The sequence below is a fragment of the Ovis aries genome, chromosome 17 (genome assembly GCF_016772045.2).
Source record: "Ovis aries strain OAR_USU_Benz2616 breed Rambouillet chromosome 17, ARS-UI_Ramb_v3.0, whole genome shotgun sequence".
In the NCBI taxonomy this organism is placed as follows: Eukaryota; Metazoa; Chordata; class Mammalia; order Artiodactyla; family Bovidae; genus Ovis; species Ovis aries.
The window spans coordinates 12,849,478-12,868,178 of NC_056070.1; the positions used below are offsets into that span (position 1 = coordinate 12,849,478).

The 18,701-nt window shown below is 40.6% G+C and overlaps 1 protein-coding gene across 14 annotated transcripts in view; it reads right to left on the minus strand.

The window, feature by feature from the left end:
- SMAD1 (SMAD family member 1) overlaps nucleotides 1-18,701 on the minus strand; it is an 82,898-nt gene that overhangs the window by 46,952 nt on the left and 17,245 nt on the right. For 2 of the 14 annotated variants that reach the window (XM_060400626.1, XM_015101507.4), the window contains exon 1: nucleotides 132-18,701. This exon is cut by the window's right edge and continues 16,492 nt beyond it. The exons of 10 other annotated variants lie outside the window; for them this stretch is intronic. The gene's annotated coding sequence lies outside the window, so the exon portion shown is untranslated. 2 more of the 14 variants (XM_060400627.1, XM_060400623.1) reach the window with 1 other exon arrangement.

Here is an 18,701-nt window from a genome sequence, read left to right on the forward strand (position 1 = left end):
CTGAGAGGATTAGTGGCCTCATAAGAAGGGAGAGATTTCTCTCCTGCCCTATGTGTGCACCCACTGAGGAAAGGCCACCTGCAGAAACAGAAAGAAGGCTGCTGCCTACAAGCCTGGAAGATAGCTCTCACCAGAAACCACACTGGTTGGACCCTTCATCTTGGACTTCACAGACTCCAGAACTGTAAGAAATGCATTTTATTTAAGCCACTCCATCAGTGGTATTTTGTTATGGCAGCAGACCAGCACAGTATTTAACCCTTTAAATAATTATTTCAACTAGGTAATACAATCATTGCAATTTTATAGATGAATAAACTGAGATGCAATTTAAAACGAAGTATGCTACTCTTTATACGAGTTATGAGGTAGAAGCAAAAAAAGTTCAAGTTCTCAACAGATACTGTGATATTTTATATTTATAGTCACTCATGGGCTCTAAAATATTTATTTCAAAATATACCTCAATCAACAAAAACTAAAAGCAACAGAACTACAACAGTCTTAACATCTGTTTTTGGTTTGCTCAAGTATCTCATGCTAAAAGAAAAGGTAGTTAGTTATATTTATACTAGATAAATGTAGCAACATTTTAGGGTCTTTATTCAGTAAATAAGTCTATGCCTTTGGACTATTAGGGAATTAAGGTAGGAAATTCATTCTCTGCTTCTTCAAATATGCTTTTTATTGACGTGAAACGAATCAAATGCATGAACCCATACTGTACCAAATACTTTAGTCAAGCTGTTTCATTTAAACCTTCCAGTTACTCTTCACTAGATAAAAATGCAAATGGTGAAAAAGATGAAAGATGATAACTTTGCACCAACTCCAGCTAAGATTGCATAGCAGGTATCCAATCAACCTCCTCCCCAAACAACTATAAAAGTTGAATAAAATACAAATGAATAAATCAAGGTGCGGGGCGGGGGGGAAGCCCAACTTTTTAAAGGCATCAATAAGTAATCAAAGTACTCAGGACATGAGGGGCCACATCTGGAAAGATGTGAAAAGTGATGAAGTGATAAGCTAAACATTCTTCATTGCTTTTCTTCTCAAGGCATTTGCCAAAGCTACATTGTAAGAAGCCAAGTAGAAAGAAGCTAAAGGACCAAGCAGAGATTTCAGGAGTCTCACAGTGTTGAGGAGAGTCCCCCCATCCAAAAAAAAAAAAAAAACAGAGTTGAGGGCCTGCCAAGGAGAAATTCTGGTAAACATACCAGGTTTTCCGCTGAGACCCCTGAAGAGGTATGCCCTAGTGCAAGGGCTAAACTGAAATGGATAGTGTTTAGAAACAGCCTAGAATCATCTTAATACTAGACTAGATCAAGATGAAAGGAAAGAAGGAGAGAAAAACTGTGAGAGAGGATTTGGTATATTGAAAGTTACTGGCCAAAGACTTTCCAAAACTGGCAACAGACATCTAGCCACAGATTCATGAAGCCCTACAAATCCCAAGAAGGAGACATAGAAATCCACAGGTTTTCATGTGTCATATCATGGTATAATTGCTGAAAACCTACCACAAAAATCTTTAAAAAGACACAATACTTTCAAATGAGTGCAATAAGAATGACAGCTGACATTTCAACAGGAACAATGAGAACAAAACCACAGTAAAATGGTATCTTGAGCCTGCCAAATGTAGCAGATAGCTGGTAACTCAGAACGCGATACTCAGAGGGAAAGAAGTTATTCAAAAATGACTGCGAAATAAAAGTGCTTTACAACAAACAAAATCTGAAATAACTGGCTTCCAGGAGGAATTCTCAAGCACAAGGGAAAAGCAAGAAACTGTAGGAAAAAATGAAGAGTTCCATAAGGGTACTGACTTTACCAAACAATTACAGGAATATCTTGCGGTGTTTAAAAGACAGAATTAAAATGCATAACAAAAAAGCAGAAGGGATAAATGAATTTAGAGTTTCTAAGGTCCTTATACTACCCAGGCAATGCTAAAGCATTAAATTATTAGATACAAATTATGAATTCATGTCATAATAAAGCAACCACTGAAAAAATAATTTAAAAGCAATAAAAAGGTAATAGAGGAATTAAAAACATGGAATTCTATTTAAAGATATGATTAACCAAAAAAACTTCAGGACAAAAAGGAGTACATAATAGGTGGGTCAAAGAGAAAACAGTAAGATTCAGATATAATCCTCAAAGTCTCGAGAATTACTTACAAATCAAGAGACTAAATAAGCCAAATGAAAATATACAGTGTACTTACAAGAGACACATATCAAATATAAGGACAGAGAAAAGTTGAAAGAAAAAGAACGGAAAGAACTGTACTGTGCATATTCTAAACAAAAAAGTTCACAGAGCTATCAAATCAGACAAAAGAGACTTCAAAGAAAGAAGTATCACCAAGGATAAAAGAGGGACATTTTATAATGTTAAAAGAGGTGCTCTACCATGAATATATCACAATCCTAATTTTTTATCCAAGTAGTAATGGTTTCAAAATACATAAAGTAGAAACTGAAATAGTTAAAATGACAAACAGTCTTAGTGGGAGATCAACAGAGTAAATGACAAAACAAGCAAATAAAAATTGACAGATCTAGGAGATTGCATGTTTAAAAACTTGACTCAGTTCATGTATGCACCCAGCAACTGCAGCATACATAGTACTTTAAAAAACACAGGACCGTATAATGGGCCGTTAAGCAAATCTCAACAAATATCAAAGGAATAAAACGATACAGAATATGCTCTTTGATCATACTACAACTAAGAATAAATGCCCAAATACTGTTATTGAAAATAATTACACTTTTACATAACCTGTGAGTCAAAGAAGAAAATATAGGGGAAATTAGAAAGTGTTTTAAATGGGATGATTATAAAAATCTGACACATCAAACTTGTAGGATGCGGCTCAATCCATGCTTAGAGGGAAGTTTATACTCTTAAGTGCATAATTAGAAAATAAAAGCAGCTGGCAACTAATTTTCTATGTATCTACCAAAAGAAAAAAAAAAAAGGAACAAAAATTAAACCCAAAGACAGTTAAAGGAAATGAGAGCAAAAATTAAATATATATATAAAATAGGAAAATAAAATCAAAGTTGACTTTTTGAAAATACTAATAAAACCAGATATTCCTCTAGCAAAACTAATCAATAAAAGGCAGAGATTACCAGTAAGAGGAGTAAAAGGGGGAAATCACTACTGATTCTGAGAACTGAAAGGGATAATAATGATGGACTGCTATCACAGCAAATTGTACATGCCAGCAGTTACTTCCTCACAAGAGGAAAATGGAATTCTATCTGACTGTCTTCCTGTCTTTGGAGCAGAGCCCTGTACCTGGCACATATCAGTCTCAATAAATGTTTGATGAATGATTTAGCTCCCTGAAGGAATTAGAAGGCCAAGAGTGGAGCTTTACTTACTCAATAGGTTATAGGGGCTCAGTTGTTCCCTTCTGTAAAGTTTTACTCAGATTTACCAGTTCTTTGAAAGTGGCATTATTTTTGTCTAACAATAAAAGAGAAAACAAAACACTATGCTATCATCAAGAGTCACACTTGGTCAGAGTGTACCTCCTGAAATGATTATTTACTTTTACTAAAGGTTAATTGTGCAAAAGAACAAGAAAGACAACTTTCTTCCTTGTCCTCTAGTAACAATTTATCAGTGGAATACATTTCTCCTTATCCTGTATGTCCTTTTCTTTAACTCCAAAAGCTGCGTTTTTATATTTCAGTCAACAGTTTTCAAATTGAGGAGGTGAGTTTCTATCAAAATCACTTGGGGCTATTTTAAACTCAGAACTGATAAGAGTTATCATAAAAGGCGCGTGTGGGGTGGGGTGGGGTGGGGAGTTGGGGAGACTGAGGACCACAATTTCAGACCTTTGCTTTAGCTATTCTAATCGACATTCATTCAACGAAGTTGCACGGAGTGCCTGCTAAGTACTTAGGCTACCCAACTAAGTACCTAAGTACTTAGGCCAGAGACAAAGATGGCTCCATCCCGAAGAGCCAGTGTGTTAACAGTGAGCTCTCGGAAAGGAAACTGGCTCCCCGTATGCCAAGTTCAAGGACTGTGCTGAGCAGTCTTGAGGCAAGTGCAGGTCTCAGCAGGAGAGGAGTTCCGAGTGGAACCAGGTGAACTCAGCGCAGGAACAGAAGAGACGGCCCCTGTACTGCGCATGTGCCGACCATGAACCAACCACCGACTGTGTCACAAAAGCTCTACCGCATGGAAAAATGCTGCCCGACAATACAGAAAAGCAGAAAAGGAGAGAAGAAAAGGAAGGAACAATTAATTCCAGGGATTTCAGGAAGTTTTCCCAAAGAGGAAATATCGTTACAGGATGAGCAGAATTTTGCAAAACAATAGAACTAATATTTGGAGTCATTACATGAGAGACACTGTTGTTCCCTTTATTACCTGGTTTAAACTTTGTGACAAACCCTCTTTAAGAGAGCATTCTGTTTTCCTTACTATACAGGTAAAGAAAGTGAAATACAGAAAAAGTTAATTAATTTGTTCAAGGTTTATGTGCACGGTTGTAAGTGGTGGGGCCAGAGAGGGAACCCATGTTTCTGGCTCTAGAGCCTCAAATTTTAAACCACTTTTCTAAATAGGTAGTTCTAACCGACATCAGGGAAATGCTAGGGTTCAAGGTTGATGTAGATGATTCAAGGCTAATAAGGGCAGGGCAAGACTGTGAAGGGCCTGTGATGCCTATTATCCTGTGGGCAAATGGAAGGTTTTAAATCAGAGCATCAGTGTGATTAGAGTCATGTTTCAGAAAGACAGCTAAGGTGACATCCTCAATATAGAAGGCCTCTCCACCCAGGGAATAAAAACAACATCAAAAAACTGAATCACAACATTGTCAATCAGTTCAGTTCAGTCGCTCAGTCGTGTTCGACTCTTTGCGACCCCATGAACCGCAGCACGCCGGGCCTCCCTGTAAAGTAACAACAACAACCAAAACCCACACTGTTAGGGCCAATTGTGGGGGATGGGGGGGGGGGCGGGGCAGGCATAGGGGGACAGGGGGCGGTGGGAGTTGATGCCACTAAAAATATTAAAAGGACAAGATCATAAACTCTTGCATATAAATGTGCATATGAAACAAAACGCAGGTTGATGACTGATTTTTGCCTCCTTGGGTTAAGCATTTTTTTTTTATATTCAAGTCAAAGAAGTAACCCACCTCCCATCAGGAACTCAAGAGTCCATGACACGATGGCCTTGGCAAGACAACTCATTTTTTTCTGCCCCTTTTGGTACTTCCTGCTTTAGTTTATGTCAAGAGCTAAGTGGCCTTATCAGTTTAAAGTGCAAAATAAAAACATGAGTCAGCAAACAGAGATTTCCTTCCCTCTTCTCCAAATACAAACATTTCACACTGACAAAGACGAAAAAGCACTCAACGGGTAAAGAACCCCCAAGAAGTCTTAAAAAAAGGGCGAGATTTGTTCCAGTAGCTTCACTTCTAGAAAGGTACACTAAGGAAATATTCTGCAGTGAAAACGTAAAACTGTTTTTGCACGATGATTTTCATCAGAGTATTCTTTACTGTAAGGAAAAAAATAAATATCTAAAAATTTGAAAATAGTTAAGGAAGCTGTAGTATAGCCCACTCAAAAGAATATTATGTAGTCCTTAAAAATTATGTTCATAAAAATGATAACTTGGAAAAAACCTTAAGCAGAATATAAAACTGTGTATATAGCTTGAACAACTGTGTAAATATATCAAAGTATTAACAGTGGCTGGGTTTGGAAGGTTAAGTCTCTCTCGTTCTTACTTGTTAAAACTTTTCAAACATTCTTTAATGAAAATCTGTAACTTTAAAAAATTTTAAAAGCCTCTATACACAAATATTTGCAAATGACACACAAAAAAACCACCTCAATTCATTAATTCAAGCCACATACAAAGTCTACTTATAAATCGGATTAGACTTACAGTGGGACCCGATTTAGGACGTCATAAAAATGCAGTTTAAGACAGGGTTCTAAAGTCAGTACCTTTCCCTATAGAGTCTCACTCATGGAAAGGATTTCTATTAGCACTACCAAAACCAAATGTGAAAAATACGCTTATAATGCTCCTTTTGACATGGCTATTGAATTCTGCAACTTATGTGGTATTCCTTAATGTTAAAAGAAAAAAAAAGCAAAAAGCTGTAAACTAACTTTAACTGCTGTGTGAACTCACTCTACATTGAAAGGAACCCTCATTAGCCAATCGCACAAGGGGCGTTTTCTTCATCTCTGCCTCATCTAGTAAAGAAACATGTCATTATCCAACTGTGTGAGTATCAACAAAATACACTCTCTGCCATGCAATACCTCAGATCCCAGATTCCCACTGAAAGTTTCAAAGGAAAATTATTCTAATTTGTATCCGAAGATACGAAAAAAAGACATGGGGGTGGGGTGGGGTGAGGGTTGGGGGCTGCCAAGCACTACAAATCGAGAAAAGCACAAGAAGAGGGGACAGATGATGGCCAGTCGCCCTCTGCAGCTTCAGACTAGCACTGTTACAATCTGTGCACTGGCATGAATTCAGTAAACTAGACAAAATAAATGATCCCTTTAAATACTGAGGAATAACTAAATTGTTCAACCAAATCAGCATAAAATATAGGCTCCAAAAGCGACTGGGGGAAAAGTATCACAGACTCCTTCCAGGTACCTTAAAAAAAGTAGATAAATGGTCTATTGTCAGTGAAGCAAGTGACTCACCCCAGGCCCCAACCTCTTGCTCTTTGGTTCATTGCTGTCTTAACTCTAATGGTAAAACATCAAGGCATAAAGATCAAAAGAATCAAGGAACTAAAAGTATGGGATATTGATTAACTTCGCTTTAGAACTGTTTAACTATTGGATAAGTTACTTGAGAGAGCAGACAACTTTGTAAAGATTATCTTTCTACGAAAAAGTCTGATCCATTTTGCTGGAGAAAGTATTTCCAAGTAACTAAATAAACTCCATGTGTATTTCCTGACATACCACCAGCTCTTCTTAAACTGATGATCTTGTGAAGAAACAGAAAAAGACTCCAGTTCTCAAAGAGCGACTGTGGGGCTTTTGAGAAATCCTAAGCAAACTATATGATTCCTGTAGTTTAGTGGTTTCATGTCTAAATCATTTCACCATACACCTCACTAGAATGCCATGGAAACAGGAAGTACCTCAGAGGTGTACTGCATAAAGTGACTGGTGGCAATATTAATTAGTACTGCGGAAAGGTGTTTTCTAGCCTAACATCCAATTTTAGATAGGATTCAAGGCCTGATGAGAACTCTTACCTCCCCCGAGATGCTTAAATTAAAATATCAAAAAGGGTCAAAAAGTGAACATACCAGGAAATCTGTAATGTAACTTTTCATTACTTCAAAATGGACTTTTTTTTTTTTTAACCTGCTTTATTTCATGTAGGTACTAATGTCAACCACATACTCCTGCTCAGTTGCGTCAGGCTCTTTGCGACCCAACAGGACCATATACCACCAGGCTCCTCTGTCCATGGGATTTTCCAGGCAGGAATACTGGAGTGGATTGCCATTTCCTTCTCCATATATACTCCTAACCAAAAGCAGACTCCTCAGAACAAATCATGATTGCCAAGAAGGATAAAACAGACACCCAAACATTCCTGACACTCACAGAAACCACAGAATCACAGACTAGACACTATAGATTTGGGTTGAAAATGCTTAAAAAGATGAAGACCTGCAAATAAAAATATTCCAAAGACTCGATGCTAGTATATATTTTAAAACATAAGGAGCAACCCTTTTAAACCAAGAATCCAAGAACTGCCATGAGCTTTGCTGGGAAGAGTACGATGGAGAATTCACAGAAAGAAGGGGAGAACCATACCAAACAGGCCTAAATAAAAGTAGGCTACAGAATTAATGAAAAGTTATGAAGAATTGGGAAACTACCAAGCTTTGGATAAAGCTAAAATACCTATTACTTAAAAGCAGAACCAAAGACACCCCACAGACTGCCTGAACAGGAAAGCTGAAGCCACACACACGCTCACATAACCAGCTGGAAAACCAACCCTAGGAAGGGGACCAAGGAAAAGCAGTAATGAAGACAGGCAGAGAGAGTACTCAGGGAACACACAGGACACAACCGGAATGGCACCAACTCCAAACAGCTCTGAATAAAAGCATCACAGAGCGTTGATCACACAGCTCCCTAAGGAAAATGCGACACCATCGTCTTCTCCTAAGGCAAACGAGGGAGGAAAATAAAGTTAAAACTGCTACACAAGTACAATGACATCCCAAAGAGGAAAAAGTAGAGAGAGAAAGAGAGAGAGAGAAGGGTTTTCTCCAGCTGTCTCAGTCTCAGAAAAGGCCCCAAAGTAACAATGGTCTGTGATTTCAACAAATCATCTGTTCAAATGTTTCTTTTCCCAGTTACTCCAACTAGGAACTCAGGTGGTTTTGAGATCCTTGTCCTGTAAGTCACTTTGCATTTCTTTTTCATATATCAAACAAGCAGTTAGCCCTCAACTTTCAATTCAAACGATTTCAAACAGGTCAAACACAGCTAAATAAAGCTCGCCACTAATCAAAAGGAAGGGAAAGAAAATCCTAGAACAAGAAAAAAAGTACAGATGACTAAAACCTCTATCTCTCTGATAGACTTAAAGCACTTTTTAAACCACCTATTTCTTTGCTCAGAAGTTGGGCTAAAAGGAACTCTACTTTGACTGAGTCCTTAGGGGGTAAATATATATACGTGTGTGTATATATATATGGGTGTATATATATATAAGCTATAAATATACATATAAGAAACCTATACAAGAAAGCAACGTGAACATCCACTGCAGATCACAGAGGAATTCTGCTGGTCTTGGAACAGCAAGAATGTCCTATTGCCACAAACACCCAGAAAAGTGGAAGTTGCTCAGCTGTATCTGATTCTTTGCGACCCCATGGACTATACAGTCCATGGAATTCTCCAGGCCAGGATACTGGAGTCGGTAGCCTTTCCCTTCTCCAGGGGATCTTCCCAACCCAGGGATCAAACCCAGGTCTCCTGCATTGCAGGCGGATTCTTTACCAGCTGAGCTACCAGGGAAGCCCAAACACCCAGAAGACAGACTTCAACTTTCCTGAGTTTCTTATTATTCAGCCCGTTTCAGTTACTTCCAAACCTTTCCTCACTTTCTAAATGTGAGACTGATGACATAGAATAGCTAGTCTGCCTCCTTTTCATTAAAATTTTTTTCAGAGATTAAAAATCTCCAGATTTCCAAATCTGGAGAAACTAGGGGGTGAAGGTGGGAGAGAGGACCAGCTCTTGAAAGCTAATTTTCATCATGCAATCATGCAGGTACTGGAGCCTTTAAAACACAGGCACCGACAGCCTCTCTTCCAGTCTCTTAGGTGTGATCAGAGGGACAAGCCAGCAAGAGCTGCCAAGATGTGGTCTCTCTCAACCAAGTGTTAAGTGAGCGGGAATCGTAGGAATCAGAAAGAAAAGGATGCGCTTACTACCTGCCACTTGAAGTTCACTGCAGGCTGTAACATTTCAGCCAAATGATTTCAAAAGCAGCGTCCTCTCAATGAAAAAGAATCAAGGATGTGCGGATGTCACACTTAGATGTGTCTCTAACCGACAGTGCTGTAGTTTACATATTCAAGTGGACTAAGTACGCTATTCAATGTATGTTCATTGTGTTGGAAAATTCTTCAAGACAAGAACTCTTTCTGGTTCTGCGGTGCTACACAAGTGCTTCCATCCTGACAAATTCAGGCTGCCGACAGGGGACCTGGTCAGTTTTTCTTAGTCATACATAATCCCTGCAGAATAGCGTCAGTTTGGTTTCGTTTCACTAGATGATACTTGTCTAGTTAGGTAAATGCTTAAAGCAGAGTTTCCTTACTGTCCTCAACTTCAACCAAGAAACCTGGCTTCTTTCTACATCTCCTCTAAAAGTTGAATACTGGAGTGTATTCATTCCCTTCTCCAGAAGATCTTCCTGACCTAGGGATCGAACCTGGGTCTCCAGCATCGCAAGCAGATTCCTTACCATATGAGTTAAAGGGAAGTTTCTATAAGTTGTACAGCATTCTTTAATCCCCCTGAATTCCCCTCTCAAATTTATGCTTATAATGGAAAACTGTGCTTCTGTACGTGGTAAGCCTATCAAGACATCCAGGTCCCAAGGTCTGTCTAGTCAAGGCTATGGTTTTTCCAGTGGTCATGTATGGATGTGAGTTGGACTGTGAAGAAGGCTGAGCGCCAAAGAATTGATGCTTTTGAACTGTGTTGTTGGAGAAGACTCTTGAGAGTCCCTTGGATTGCAAGGAGATCCAACCAGTCCATCCTAAAGGAGATTAGCTCTGGGATTTCTTTGGAAGGAATGATGCTAAAGCTGAAACTCCAGTACTTTGGCCACCTCATGCGAAGAGTTGACTCATTGGAAAAGACTCTGATGCTGGGAGGGTTTGGTGGCAGGAGAAGGGGATGACTGAGGATGAGATGGCTGGATGGCATCACGGACTCGATGGACGTGAGTCTGAGTGAACTCCGGGAGTTGGTGATGGTCAGGGAGGCCTGGCGTGCTGCGATTCATGGGGTCGCAAAGCGTCGGACACGACTGAGTGACTGAACTGAACTGAAAGACCTCGCTCTGATAAATCTCATCTGTAGTCACCTTAACTCAAGAACTGTAGAGTTACTGGCTTGCAACTGCTTACTCCTCAAACACTGGAGACGGCAGAGCAGAGGCATTTCCAAACTTCACTGTCTTGTCTATAGGAGGAAAAGGTCTGCAGTAGCTGTCTCTTGGAAAAAAATTCTTTTGAGTCTTTTAAGTTATCATAAAAGAGCAATTTTACAGCTTGCAAAGAATGCTAAATGTGGTAAATTTCCATTAAGTGACCTGTTATGAATGATTCAATCATTAACAAATGGAAGAAACTATTTTAGTTGGGCTATTACCTTATGGAAGGATTGTACTGGTAGTTTTTACACTCATATTGACTTTTTATACCAACTTTTCAAGGTGCATATCATTATCTCCATTTTACTAAAAAACCTGAGGGTCAGAGGTTAAGTAACTTTTCCCAGATCATTTTCTAGTAAGTGGTAGATCTATAATTTAAACCAGGAACAGATTCTGAAGTCTATTCATCAGATTAAAACAGTAAGTAATTCCAATACTAAATTCACAGATGAAAATGGAATAGGCCAGAGGAGGAAAAAAACTATCCTTTTTACTCGAAGAAAAAAAAAAAAAAAAAACGTGCCAATCCTGCTGTATTTCAGTTTTTGGAACATTGCTCCTGCTCCACTGATCTCACAGGTGCTGTTTATGACCACAAACACGCACATCTGTAGGGGTGAGTGACATACACAAGGCAGGGCCGCCTGAGCCCTCTCCCTATATTTAGATCCTCCAGCGCTGCTCTTAATTGAGTCATTTAATCAGAACCCTCTAAAAGGGAAACACATCCATATTCATCACAGGCATCAAAGGAAACATCTTTACAAGTTATATCCTTTTACAAACCAACATGTGGTCTCACGCCACTCTCCCAATTGTTAACTCCTCCTCTGGGAAGAACGTGGAATTTTATTTCTTTTTATCACTTGAAAAAATCACTTCCCTCCTAATTCAGTAAAACTGGGTGGAGGCCACTTCCTCCACAGGTGAGAGAAATAAAACTTGTTGCTCTGTCATTGTCAGGAATTTTAAAGCGAACCGTTTATTTCATGTGCTTGCGAAGCAGAAACAAAAGGCAGGCCAAAATCCAGAGGGAGAAATCAGGACTCAGTCTCCAGACTTTCAGATCAGATCCCCACCATGTTTCTGTCATTTTAAGACATTTCTAAGTGAGAAAACAGGAGCTTCACGTGGAATGAAAAAAGGCAGGTCTAAAGGGAAGCTTTCCACTTAGCACCTGCTCTTTGAATAAAACACCTCTGAGCCTCCATTTGCTTTTCCATGAAATTTTGATTTCACCACGTACCCCACTGGGTTGTTACCAGCCTTAAATGCTGCTGCTGCTGCTGCTAAGTCGCTTCAGTCGTGTCCGACTCTGTGACCCCATAGATGGCAGCCCACCCGGCTCCCCCGTCCCTGGGATTCTCTAGGCAAAAGTACTGGAGTGGGGTGCCATTGCCTTCTCCAAGCCTTAAATGGGAATATGTAAAATTGATTTGAAAATTCTAACATGCTGAGAAAAGTAACATATTTACAGAGTGGGTTCACAGTAAGCTAATTTTAATATTCTGTTTACACAAACAAAAGTTTGTGTCTTAGCTTTTGTCTGTCCAGTGAAGTTTGAACTTTGTACAAAGAAAATGATAAAAAGAAAAGCTGATAACCACTGCAGTCATTCAGCTCATGTGACAAACCCCCAGAATATATTAGATACTATTCTTTTTTTTTTTTAATATTTATTTGGTTGCTCCGGGTCTTAGCTGCAGCATATGGGATCTATTTCCCTGGCCCCTTTTGATTTCCCCTGGAATCAAACCTGGGCCCCCTTTATTAGACACTATTCTAAGCACGGGGACACAGCACTGAACAAGAGGGAAAAAACAGTTTTAAAAAAAAAGTTCATGCCTTCATGAGACCTACATTCTAGTGGTCAGGTCACCTCACTGAGAAGGTGATCTTCCAACAGAAGCCTAAAAAGGTGCGAGATGGAGCCAGTCTGAGGATGTACATGGCAAGCAGAGGGGGAGCAAGGAAGAGCAGAGGCCAAGAGGCAGGAATGTGCCTGACATGGTCCAGGGGCAGCACGGAGTCAGCACGGCCTGGATGGCGAGAGGGAAGGCAGAGGAGCAGACAGCAAAGCCACAAGCACTCTGGAGCTTCCTCCCCTCTGAACTGAGCTGGGAGCAGAGATGCCAGTGTGGGCCCACTGCCAGCTTCATGGGGCAACTATGGTGTGGCTGGGCTGAGAACAGGCTGGAAGGTGGGGGAGCAGGAGGAGGAGGAGCGACGGGGCAAGAAGGAGTAAGGAGACCAGTTAGGAAGCTGCAGCAGTTGCTGTGGGTCAAGATGATAAAGGTTTGGATCAGTCCAGCAGAAACGGTCGGACCTTAGCTGCTGCGGTGGCTCAAATGGTGAAGAGTCTGCCTGAGATGCAGAAGGTCAGGGTTCAATCCCTGGGTCATGAAGATCCCCTGGAAGAGGAAATGGCAACCGACTCCAGTATTCCTGCCTGGAAAATTCCATGGACCGAGGAGCCTGGAGAGCTATACAGTCCGTGGAGTCATATGACTGAATGGCTAACACATTCTGAAGTTACGGCTATGAACAAATGCATTTTACGAAGAAAATCCTTAACCATAAAGTTGGTGATGTCTGTTTAATTTTTCTGGAATCTGTTAAAATCCCGTATCACAGCCCTATGAGATGGCGTACCTGAGGTGGAGTCAAAGGTCACCAAAGAAGTAGCTCAAGAATGATCACGGGAGGGAGAAGGGGAGTGGGTCTGTGTGAGTCAGTCATGTCTGATTATGCGACCCCAGGAACTGTAGCCCACCAGGCTTCTCTCAAGAATGATCACGGGAGGTAGAAAGGAAGGGGAGAGGGGGAGAGATGGAGAGAGAGAGGGAGTGTGAGTGTGAGTGTGTGTGTGTGTGTGTGTGTTAGTCACTCAGTCGTGTCTGACTCTGTATGACCCCATGAACTGTAGCCCACCAGATCCTCTGTCCATGGGATTCTCCAGGCAAGAATACTGGAGTGGGTCGCCACTTCCTTCTCCAGGGGATCTTCCCGACCCAGGGATCGAGCCCATGTCCCCTGTGTCTCCCACACTGCAGGCAGATTCTTTACTGTCTGAGCCACCAAGGTAGCCCCAACAGAGGGAAGGACGGTAAATCCTGCAGTGATGAGGGTGGAGGATGGGGAGTGAATAATAAGGAGGGGAAGTGTGGCACAGTCCGATGTGACAGTCAGAGCTGGGTGTTTTTATGGAGGATGCTGGAAGAATGGTCTGAAGGGGGCAGTGCGGAGACCCCCACTCCTGTAGACCCTGTGGTATGAGGGTTATGAGGGAAACAGCTGGAGAAACAGCTCCCAGGGAAGCAGCATCCTCACATGAGCAAGAGCTATGTTCAAGACCATTCACGTACCAAATAACCCAGAGGTCCAACAATAAGGGAATGATTAACTTATAGTACATCCGACAATGATGTTAACCGGTAAAAAGTAGGGGGAGGACAGCCTTTCACGTCTAACATGGGAAAAAAACCATATGATAACTGTTCAGTTAAAAAAAAAAAAAAGCTGCAGAACACTACACACAGTACAATCTCATTTTAAAAACTCGAATGGAAACAAAACCTGTACATGTAAAATATACATGTACCTTGAAAAGCCAGGAAAGAAACAAATCTGAACAAGCAGTTACTTTACGGAGTGAGCTGGTGGAGAGGAGAGGAGGAGAGCAGACCATTTTTACTTACAACCAATAACTGTTTCCAATTTAAAACCCCAATAATAAAAACTGAAAGTAGGTTAAGAGATCTGTTCTACATGGCCCCAGAAGGCAATATTATGACTAACAGGTGGCAAGATTTATCTTTTTATAAAGAAAAAAAAAAAACAATGAAAGTGTTTCTGTATAGAACAGAATTATCACTAAACTAGGATTACTAGAAATGTATTCCTATATATGGATTTGGGATATACAACCTAATTCTGGATGAATAGGACATTTGATGGGAATATACTTTTTTATTAAGCAATTCAACCACATGATCAAAAAACTCAATTTTACAAAATGGCATGTTATAACAAAAAATAAGTTTCCTCCCTGTTCCAGTCCCCTTCAATTAATAATTCAAATATCCTTCACATTTTTCAATGCATTAATTTTTTTACCAAAGAAATGTTCTGTATTAATCAGATACCTCAAAAGCAATTCGGTCCTGTCCTTTCCCAGTATGTCAATCTGTTATTTGGAAGAATAAAATAACTCCTCAAAATCTAAGTTTACATAACCGCTGAAACAAACATTGAGATCAGCCAGATTTCACTCCCCTTCACAATCAATGACATCTTGTTCTCAATCTGCCAAAAACCCAAGCTGGACTAACAGGCCTTCAGGAGGAGAAACTGAGCAAAGAGCGGCCGCCCGCTTCACCTACAGCAAGAGCTCCCTCCAGCTAAGAGCAAAAAAGCAGCAGAAGCGCTTGTCTTTCACTGGGTTAGGGAAAGGATGCTATGGGTATGAGCAGGCGTCACCTACAGAATGAGGTGAGACCTGCACCACAAACCTAGACTTCTTTCGCCTCAGGTCAGTTGTTTAGTCCAGTTCTACCTATTAGCCTCCCCAGAGTCAGTTATTTACCAATGGGGATGGAAAAACCCAATAAACAAGAGTGCACTTGGAAGGCTTCCGAATGCAAGTTCTCCTCCTCTGTATGTTCAACTTTCTAAGCAACTTTACTCTCCACTAATTCACTATTTAACTGAATAATTCGGTAAGGGCTTACATAAAGGTACAGTAGAAAAAAACTGGGCAGGCTACAGTTTCCAGAATCACCAAGCTCACAGCTGCTAAGTGGAGGGGAGGCGTGAAGGGTGGAAGAACCACATTACCAGGTTGACTGTGATAAGAGTCGCAGGACGTCTTCAGGCTCTGTAATTATCTAAGGGAGGGTGGACAAAAACCTGTGCCATTTCCTCACCACAACTCCATCTCCTGTGTACCCCGGGCTTTCTGTTACCTACCCTGATGCAGAAATCCAAATGAGTTTAAGCTATCAACCATGTGCATCAGTGGGGATGAACTACAGAATGCATCATCCAAAGCAGCCTTAATAAAAATTAACCATTACTTCTCAAATATGCATTATACTTTTATCAAAGAAGTTTTTCATTCCTTAGCACATTCTGCTTATTACACTAATCATAAAACTATTCCATACTCTTGAGAACATACCAAATTCTAAAGAAATGCCTGTTCAAGATTCTAATATAGCTGTGGAAAATACAGATGACAGAGTTAACTATGGTTTTATTACAAAAACTTAAAAACCTATTCCGTCACAGAAATCACTCTATGCTCCTCTTGAAATGCATCGTATTGGCAGCAGTCTTTACAGAATATCTGAAACATGCCAGTTCGAGGCCTCCATAAACTCTCACCACCCACTTCAAAGGGCTGTCATGCCAGTGGTTCTATGGGAAACATCACGCAAGAGCGTATCCATGGTGCCGTCAGTTTCCAACACAGCTCAAGTATTCAGAGAGCAAGAAAAGCCTTCTGCTCTCACCACCACCACCATCACAATGAAGCACCAAGCACTGTCCCAAGCTCTTATACCTATTAACTCTCTTAATCCTTACAGGAATCCCATGACGTAAACACTGTTTTAGAGATGATGAAACCAAAGTGCAGAAAGGTTAAGGGCTTACCAAGGCAACCCCTCTACCATCCTGCTTCTCCTGAATAACCTCCTCCTTTGTCTCATGCATAAAGGAGAGGGACTGACAAGCAAGGATTTGCTTACAGTTTTATTTTAATCCCTCTAGCTCCTTCCCGCCCCAACTTTTGTTTTTGGTGTTGTTTTCCTTCTTGGTATCTTGCCACTTTCCTAGCACATGGAAAAACCAAGAGTTTTACCAGGGCAGCAAGTAAGAAATTAAGTCCATTTTAATCTAAAGAGCCTAAAGTAGGGATAAGAAGTTATAACTACACAAGGCCATTAGTACCATTACCTCACACTAACAGCCCATGTTATGTGTTTGACTATTAATATTCTATTCTTGTGATGAGTCTGTGGAACATTACAATTAAACTCCTCTTAAGAAATTCATTTTCTTTACATTCTCACTGATTATTCTCTTTTTAAAATCTAGTTTATTTTTTTACCAATTACTGTGTAGTGGGGTTTTTTTTCCTCTTTCATATGGCACTTTTTTATTGGTGAAAATATACAAAACATAAATTTTCATTTTAACCATTTTAAGTGTGCACTTTAGTAGCATTAAGTATATCCACACCATTATGCAACCATCACAACCGTCATCTTCAGAACTTTTCAAGGTTTCTTCTTTTTTAAAAAAGTAGAAGTACAGGCTGTATTTTCTTATCCACTCCTAAAAGGGAAACACTTGGGCTATCTCAAACCTTTCCTTTATAAATGATGCTCTAAGAAATAACTTGGGCTTCCCTGGTAGCTCAGCTGGTAAAGAAGCTACCTACAAGGCAGGAGACCCTGGTTTGATTCCTGGATTGGGAAGATCTGCTGAAGAACGGACAGGCTGCCCACTCCAGTAATCTTGGGCTTCCCTGGTAGCTCAGCTGGTAAAGGATTCGCCTGCAATGCAGGAGACCTGGGTTAAATCCCTGGGTTGGGAAGATAGCCTGGAGAAGGGAAAGGCTACCCATTCCACTCTTCTGGCCTGGTGAATTCCAGGACTGTATGGTCCATGGAGTCACAAAGAGTCGGATATAACTGAGCAACTTTAACTCACCGAGAAATAACATTTTAAAAAATAAGTTTTTAGTAGCCAGCCTCTGTTAAGATTGTAAAGTCACCTTTCATTCTGATTTTCTCAGAGACTGACTGACTAGATTTTTTTTTTTAATGTTTTCTTCCAGTTTTACTTCAGGTCCTTTACTGAAAATATACACAAAACAGAACAAAAATTACTGGCTCTTTTTTTTTTTTCATGAGGTTAACACTGTTCCATTCAGAGTACATCATGAGAAACGCTAGACTGGAAGAAACACAAGCTGGAATCAAGACTGCTGGGAGAAATATCAATAACCTCAGATATGCGGATGACACCACCCTTATGGCAGAAAGTGAAGAGGAACTAAAAAGCCTCTTGATAAAAGTCAAAGAGGAGAGTGAAAAAGTTGGCTTAAAGTTCAACATTCAGAAAATGAAGATCATGGCATCTCATCCCATCACTTCATGCGACATGGATGGGGAAACAGTGGAAACAGTGTCAGACTTTATTTTTGGGGGGGCTCCAAAATCACTGCAGATGGTGATTGCAGCCATGAAATTAAAAGACGCTTACTCCTTGGAAGAAAAGTTATGAGCAACCTAGATAGTATATTCAAAAGCAGAGACATTACTTTGCCAACTAAGGTCCATCTAGTCAAGGCTATGGTTTTTCCTGTGGTCATGTATGGATGTGAGAGTTGGACTGTGAAGAAAGGTGAGCACCGAAGAATTGATGCGTCTGAACTGTGGTGTTGGAGAAGACTCTTGAGAGTCCCTTGGACAGCAAGGAGATCCAACCAGTCCATTCTGAAGGAGATCAGCCCTGGGATTTCTTTGGAAGGAATGATGCTAAAGCTGAAACTCCAGTACTTTGGCCACCTCATGTGAAGAGTTGACTCACTGGAAAAGACTCTGATGCTGGGAGGGATTGGGGGCAGGAGAAGGGGACGACAGAGGATGAGATGGCTGGATGGCATCACTGACTCGATGGACGTGAGTCTGAGTGAACTCCAGGAGTTGGTGATGGACAGGGAGGCCTGGCGTGCTGCGATTCATGGGGTCGCAAAGAGTCGGACACGGCTGAGCGACTGAACTGAACTGAACACTGTTCCATTCAAGTAACTGTAGAGATGGAAAATAACTAAAGGACTCTGCCAACTATCACATTTTATTCTAGAAAATATTAAGATATTCATTTTAATGGCTCATACACAGCTGGCAGTCATAATGCTGTCTAGAGATAGGGGCAAAACAGGTACTCTC